Source organism: Neovison vison, chromosome 12 (assembly GCF_020171115.1).
Source record: "Neovison vison isolate M4711 chromosome 12, ASM_NN_V1, whole genome shotgun sequence".
Taxonomy (NCBI): domain Eukaryota; kingdom Metazoa; phylum Chordata; class Mammalia; order Carnivora; family Mustelidae; genus Neogale; species Neogale vison.
The window spans coordinates 47,340,109-47,347,916 of NC_058102.1; the positions used below are offsets into that span (position 1 = coordinate 47,340,109).

The 7,808-nt window shown below is 39.2% G+C and overlaps 1 pseudogene; it reads left to right on the plus strand.

Annotated features, from left to right (window-relative positions):
* Positions 1-5,764: 5,764 nt before the first annotated feature.
* On the plus strand, positions 5,765-6,920 carry LOC122891164 (annotated as a pseudogene).
* Positions 6,921-7,808: the final 888 nt, after the last annotated feature.

Sequence of the window (7,808 nt, forward strand, 5' to 3'; positions counted from 1 at the left end):
CCCCTACAGTAACCATTTTAAAGGAAAATATTATGAAGATAACCCCAAGAAAATAAAACAACTCTTCTGTATTACTGCTAAAGAATTCTTTTGTAGACAGAAGTTTCAAAGGCTGCCCATAAGCTATAGAATAAAATCTAAATTTTTAGAATGATAGTCTTGTTTTGACTTACCAACTTCCTCTGCACTATTCTTCCCCAAGAGATCTCTGCTCAAGTCTTATGTTTTTCTTGCCATTTTCTGAAGATATGCTGTGATTTTGCCTCAGGACCTTTGCATTCAAACTTCCCTTCCTATGTGCTTTGCAAACTTCTATTCACTTTTTCCTCCTCTTCCTGCTATTTTTGTGCTCACTTGACAACTTATGTCTATTACATTCTTTAATTCTCAGGAGTAATCACGTATGTGCCCATGGATTTTATTGCACAGGTTCATTGTAACAACAATGAGAAGAAAGAAAAACTGGAAAAAAATCAGCATCTAACAATAAAATATTGATTAAATAAATAATATGATACATCTACATAATGGGATACAATGCATCTGTGAACATGATTTTACAGAATATTTAATATCAAGAGGAGATATCGACAACGTACTGTAATTTTAAAAAGCAGATTATAAAATACTGCATATATATAATCCTATTTTTAAATATACAAATGCATAAAGGAATGAAAAGATATATACTTGTAATAATATTAACCCAATTTAATATTGTCTTTTAGATGGTAGAATACCTGATAATCTTTGTTTTTCCGTAATACTATTATCACTTTTATAGTCAGAAAGAATTAGTAATTATTTTAAAAATCATCTCTCTGTTTAGATGGCTTCTTCATCTAGGTGGATTAAGGCCCCTTTGTATGATAGAGGTAATTAATATGTTAATTTATAAGTACATTTTACATTAATATATTGTTTTATCTTTGTATATAAGGAATCTACAGTAGTGGCTGGTACAGAATAATACAAATATTTGATAGATAACCAGCAGTATGGCGTTGTCACTGCCAGTTTTCTGATTAAATCTCTTTACACATGTGTTTAACTCCTTTTTTCATTTCATCAGTGAACTATACATTCTTTTACACATAAGGCAAATTCATAGTTTATTATTGAAAGTTGGCCTACATTAATAACTTTTAGGACTATTATATTTTGCTGCTTTAGGCTCTGCTGAAATGCAGAGGTGGTTCTTACAAAGAAAAGCTAGTATTTTTCAGGAATCAGTTTTTGCTCCATAACAAACCACCCAAAATTAGAAGCTTAAAATAACTACTCTTTCTCATGGTTTTGTGGTTTCTGGCCTGGGAAGACTTGAGCTGGGATCAGTTGGTACTTTGATGGGGCTGAAAGATGTAGACGGTCTCACTACATGTCTGGAGATGGGCTAGATGTCAGCTGGGGCAGCAGGGCTGACTAGGCCACAAGCCTCTCATTATCCAGCATCGATCTTGGCTTTATCACACATTAATGGTCATAGGGTTCCTAAGAGCCACAAGAGAGCAGCCCTAATGCATAAGCACTTTCAAGGCTCTGCTTGCTTCTTGTGTGTATGTCTCATTGGCCAAAGCAACAGACATGGCCACGCCTAATTTCAAGGACTAGAGAAATAGACTCCACCTCTTAATGAAAGGAGCTGTAAAGTCATATTGCAAAATGTTGTGTATACAAGGTTGGACAGAATTTGTTGCCAGTTATGCAGTCTAATGCAATTTATAATAGTGATATTGGAATGATGGAAGATACATTGAATACATGTTTCAGTTTTGAATAAATATTATACCTTTGGATTTTTAAAATAAAAATAGAATGTTTAGGGGCGCCTGGGTGGCTCAGTCATCAAGCGTCTGCCTTCAGCTCAGGTCATGATCTCACCATCCTGGGATCGAGCCCTGCATCCAGCTTCCCGCTCATTGGGAAGCCTGCTTCTCCCTCTCTTGCTTCCCCTGCTTGCTTCTCTCTCATTGCCTCCCTCTTTCTCTCTCTCTCTCTCTCTCTGTGTCAAATAAATAAATAAAATCTTTAAAAAAAAAAAAAAAAGAATGTTTAACCATAGTTTACCTTAGTTGCTCAATACTTGTGGTTATTATGTCCTGAAGGAAATTCATCCCCAGAGCATGAATCAATGCTGTAAGTAGTCGGTGACTGAAATGTAAACTCCAGAGTAGGAATGGTAAGTGATGAGGTTGAAATATAAACTAAAACAAGGTTATAAAGGACTTTGATGATAAAGTTAAGAAGCTTGGATTTTGTCCTATAAACAATATAGAACCTGAGAGGCTGTTAGGCAGAAGAATGGCACCTTTTTTAAAAAACAAGGTGTATATATATATATATATGCATTTTCTTTTTAAAATTTTTAAAAAAATTTTTAAAAGATTTTATTTATTTATTTGACAGCTAAATCACAAGGAGGCAGACAGGCAGAAAGACAAGAAGAAGCAGGCTCCCCGCTAAGCAGAGAGCCTGATGTGGGGCTTGATCCTAGGACCCTGGGATCATGACCTGAGCTGAAGGCAGAGGCTTAACCCACTGAGGTACCCAGGCACCCCCATTTTCTTTTTTTAAATTAACATATAATGTGTTATTTGCCCCAGGGGTACAGGTCTGTGGATCATCAGGCTTACGCATTTCACTCACCAGAACACCTACCTTGAAAAGCTTTATCTGAGGTGATACAAAGGGTGAATTTTAAGGGGAGTAATCAGAAGGCTGTTGGAATTTCTAGGCAAAAGAAGAAAAGAGTACGATCTTGGGGAATAGTATACAGTTGGAGAAATTGTTAGGAAGCATAAAATTGCAAGGTTTTTTTATTTGTTTTTTGTTTGTTTTGTTTTGTTTTGTTTTAGATTGATTGGCTGTGGGGATCAAGGTGAGGGAGATGTAAAGGAATAACTCTTGGATTTAGTTTGCATTTCTGGGGCCATGTTATTCCACCAACAGAAATGAACAGAGGGATAGAAGAGATGAGTTTAATTGTGGAGTATTGAGTTTTATTTAAAAAAAATTTTTTTTAATTTACTTAAGAAATCTCTATGCCCAACACGGGGCTCAAACTCACAAGCCTGAGATCAAGAGTCACATGCTCTTCTGATGGAGACAGCCAGGCACACCTAGTTTTAAATTCCTGTGGGGCGTTCAGGAGAACTTTAGTAGGCAATGTGAGTCTACAGCTCAAGGGACTGTCTAGACTAGAATTATAGATGAAGGCAGTGATGTGCTCATATATGTTTAATGAGAAGCTCTGGGATGAGTGGGAGTCTTGGTTTCTAGCATTTGCCAATTTCTGTGATGTAGTACTCCCACCGTAGCCAGTTTCAAGCAATCAGTGGGATATCACTGGGTGTGGAGCTGGGAAGAAATTAGTAGAAGCCCCTATTGTAAGCTGTTGGCCAGAATACCACTGGTCATCAGTATATTTTGAGTCTAAGTATTTTATCTAAAATAAATCTAATTCTCGGGGCGCCTGGGTGGCTCACTGGGCTAAGTCATTGCCTTCTGCTCGGGTCTTGATCTCAGGGTCCTGGGACTGAGCCCTGCATTGGACTCTTTGCTCAGCAGGGAGCCTGCTTTTCTCTCTCTCTCTCTCTCTCTCTCTCTCTGCCTACTTGTGATCTTCTTCTTCTTCTTCTTTTAATGAATGCATGGCCACTAATGTTAAAGCTGGATTCAAACCCAGCTCAGTCTAGCTCCAAAAACCATGGTTCAGAATTAGTCCATGCATTTTTGGTAGTAATTCATCTAATTTTCTTAATTGTCTCTCTCCCTCTCTCTTTTTTTTCCCCCACTTGGGAAGCCACACAAATTCTGTAGTTACACTTTATGTTGAAAAGTCATTGTGGAGGAAGTACATACTATATTGAAAATAAGGATAAACGTTTCTGAACAGAATGTCAGCTTCTGGCTCAGGCCCTGATTACTTCTATCAAAGATATATATTAGAAATATTAACACATTACTCTCTGTCTGCCTATATTCTTAAGTTGGGTTCTCCCTTGAAGCAAAGCCTGAGAGTGATTTCTTGAAAAAGTGTTTTATTGAGAAAGTTCTTCCTAGGAGAGCAGTGACAGAAGGGTTCCTGTGTGGTAGTCAAACAATGTTAGTGCTCTTCTTCTTCCAGAAACTATATGTTGAATATGATTTTTGAATGAGAGAAAATGAAAATAAAGAGCCTATTTTCAACTACTTAAGGATTATATAACCATTGGAAACTCTGAATCTGCACAGTTTCTGTCCTGAACATGAGTATTGCTATAAATTTTTGGCACTGTGCAAAAATTTTGGAAACAAGCTTTATTCTTGGTAAATTGAAGGATATTATTCAATTTTTATTTCCCATTTCAAAGAGCTCTTTGAGGGAAGAGGATACCGTTGGTAAGGGTTTTCTTTTCTCTGACTGAATTTTTCCGTGCCCTTTTCATGGTCCTAAATTGAGAAAAACTGGCTCACCTGATTAAGGTCCCTGTAGAAAGGAACTAATCTTCTCCTGACTCTGACCCTAACCCGGTCTAAACCTAACCCTCAAACTAACTCTAACCCTAACCCTAACCCCAAATTTAATCTTAACCCAGACCCTAAAACTGACCCTGACCATAACCTTCTGCCTGAACTTAGCCTAAACCTGACCCTGAACGTAACCTTGACCCTAAAGAGAAGCCTGACCCTGACCAAACTAGCAAGAACAGAGGGGAGGAGGCAGAGGGAGAAGGAGAAGCAGATTCCCTGCTAAGCACATGGGGGGGTTAGGGGAGGGGTGCAGTTCCATCCCAGGACCCCGAAATCATGACCTAAGCTGAAGGCAGATGCTTAACCAACTGAGTCACCCAGGCGCCTCTTGAGTAATAGTATAATGGTACTCCAATTTCTTTTTGTGGGATTACCTTTCTGCTATTAAGTGAAAACTTGATGAGACTATAAATCAAGGTGCCTGCTGAGGAGTGGGCAGACAACCCAAGAGTCAGTGTGACTCTTCCTGGTTCTTTGCCTCTTTAGTGGAATGATTCAGGGATGTGCGAAAAACAATGGTTGGCTCCTCCTGTTCTACCAAGGCTCTCTGTCAAAACAATGGAACAGTTCTATTCCTGAGACCGCTACAACTTTCTGGTTTTTGTCCTTTCTCATCTTGCCACGTCAGGCTTTTGCTTTCCTTCTGTGAGAACTTCATTGTCTCCCAACACATTCTTTCTTGCTTAGATTAGTCTGGGAGGCTTCTGTTGTTTATAGCCAAAGACCCACATCTGACTCAAGGTGTGAGGAGGCATGATGGCTCTCTGTGAAAGCCATCTTAGCATCTCTGATGTTGTTGTTGTTTTTAATGTGTGAAGAGGAAGTGGTCAGACTGCATGGTTTCTAATTTCCCCTCTAACTCTAAAAAGAAACAAATATATGAGGCTAGCTCTCCTTGGAAGTCGTTAGTAATTCTGAGCATTTGCCCATTCCTAGGTGAATAGGTTGGGGGCTAATCCACTTTCCCATTAACTATGACTTCTAATTTGGTTCTTAACATGCCTTCAGCCTTAGGCCTTGGAGTCTATTTAAGGTCATTTTAGTAGAGGCCACATCTGTGGTGTCTGAGTTATCTGGCTAAGCATCCTAAACTCACTGGATATTTCCCAGCCATATGCCAGATCAGGGTCTGTCAGAATGGCCTCATTTAAAAAGACTATTTAAATGCAAGAGAAATTACATCTGAGAGAAAGGAAGACATAGGTAAAGAGCCCAAGGAACTGGCATAGCTGGGTATCATTAGCAATAATCAATATAAAAAGCAATATAAAGCTTTCTGCCCGTGGACGCCGCCGAGTAAGCATCGTTAAAGTCTCCCCTCCCACCGCCGTCATGTCTAAGTCAGAGTCTCCCAAAGAGCCTGAACAGCTGCGGAAGCTCTTCATCGGAGGTCTGAGCTTTGAAACAACCGATGAGAGTCTGAGGAGCCATTTTGAGCAAGGGGGAACACTTACGGACTGTGTGGTAATGAGAGATCCGAACACCAAGCGCTCCAGAGGCTTTGGGTTTGTCGCATATGCCACTGTGGAGGAGGTGGATGCAGCCATGAATGCAAGGCCACACAAGGTGGATGGAAGAGTTGTGGAACCAAAGAGGGCTGTCTCAAGAGAAGATTCTCAAAGACCTGGTGCCCACTTAACTGTGAAAAAGATTTTTGTTGGTGGCATTGAAGAAGACACTGAAGAACATCATCTAAGAGATTATTTCTAACAGTATGGGAAAATCGAAGTGATTGAGATCATGACTGACCGAGGCAGTGGCAAAAAGAGGGGTTTTGCTTTTGTAATGTTTGATGACCATGATTCTGTAGACAAGATTGTCATTCAAAAATACCATACTGTGAATGGCCACAACTGTGAAGTAAGGAAAGCGCTCTCTAAGCAAGAGATGGCTAGTGCTTCATCCAGCCAAAGAGGTCGAAGTGGTTCTGGAAACTTTGGTGGTGGTCGTGGAGGTGGTTTTGGTGGGAATGACAACTTTGGTCGCGGAGGAAACTTCAGTGGTCGAGGTGGCTTTGGTGGCAGTCGAGGTGGTGGTGGATATGGTGGCAGTGGGGATGGCTATAACGGATTTGGTAATGATGGAAGCAACTTTGGAGGTGGCGGAAGCTATAATGATTTTGGCAATTACAACAATCAATCCTCAAATTTTGGACCCATGAAAGGAGGCAATTTTGGAGGCAGAAGCTCTGGCCCTTATGGTGGTGGAGGCCAATACTTTGCCAAACCACGAAACCAAGGTGGCTATGGTGGTTCCAGCAGCAGCAGCAGCTATGGCAGTGGCAGAAGGTTTTAATTACTGCCAGGAAACAAAGCTTAGCAGGAGAGGAGAGCCAGAGAAGTGACAGGGAAGCTACAGGTTACAACAGATTTGTGAACTCAGCCAAGCACAGTGGTGGCAGGGCCTAGCTGCTACAAAGAAGACATGTTTTAGACAATACTCATGTGTATGGGCAAAAAAACTCGAGGACTGTATTTGTGACTAATTGTATAACAGGTTATTTTCATTTCTGTTCTGTGGAAAGTGTAAAGCATTCCAACAAAGGGTTTTAATGTAGATTTTTTTTTTTTTTTTGCACCCATGCTGTTGATTGCTAAATGTAATAGTCTGATCATGACGCTGAATAAATGTGTCTTTTTAAAAAAAAAAAAAAAGCAATATAAAAACCAATATAAAAAGCAACAGGAAGTGAGATGGGGCAGTGTATGTACATATGTGTTGACATGAATATGTATGTATTTATGTGCATGTTTATAGGTATGTGTGTGTTTTTTTAAAAGTAAGTGCATAACATTTTTTTTAATTGTTTCCTCTGTCCACTTTCCCGACCCTCACTCCTAACTTGAATCTCTGTACTATATCCAGTGGGAGTGCTTGATGTATTGAAATCATTTTAGAATTTCAGTCTTGGAGCAGTGACTTTGATGTTACAAGCCTAGAGGAGGCTTGTAAATAATTACTTTATTAACAGGGAAAAATTTGCAAATACTAAGCAGTTGCTAGAGAATCTAAGATGTTTGAAGAACAGATCCATGAAAGATCCATATCCTTTTTCTTCAGTTATTACATATTTTATAATGATTAATCTTCTAATTATAAAATGATACCTTTATTTAGAAAATAATAGCCTGAAAAATAAATGAATCTATATAAAGGAGCAAATAAGATTACCTATACTCTTACCACCCAGAAGTATCCATTGTTAATATTTTGGTATATATCTTTTCATTTGTGGAAGATGGTCTTTAATGCAATAACCCAAATATGGGATTTACTGAGCCTAGTTTGGAAATTCT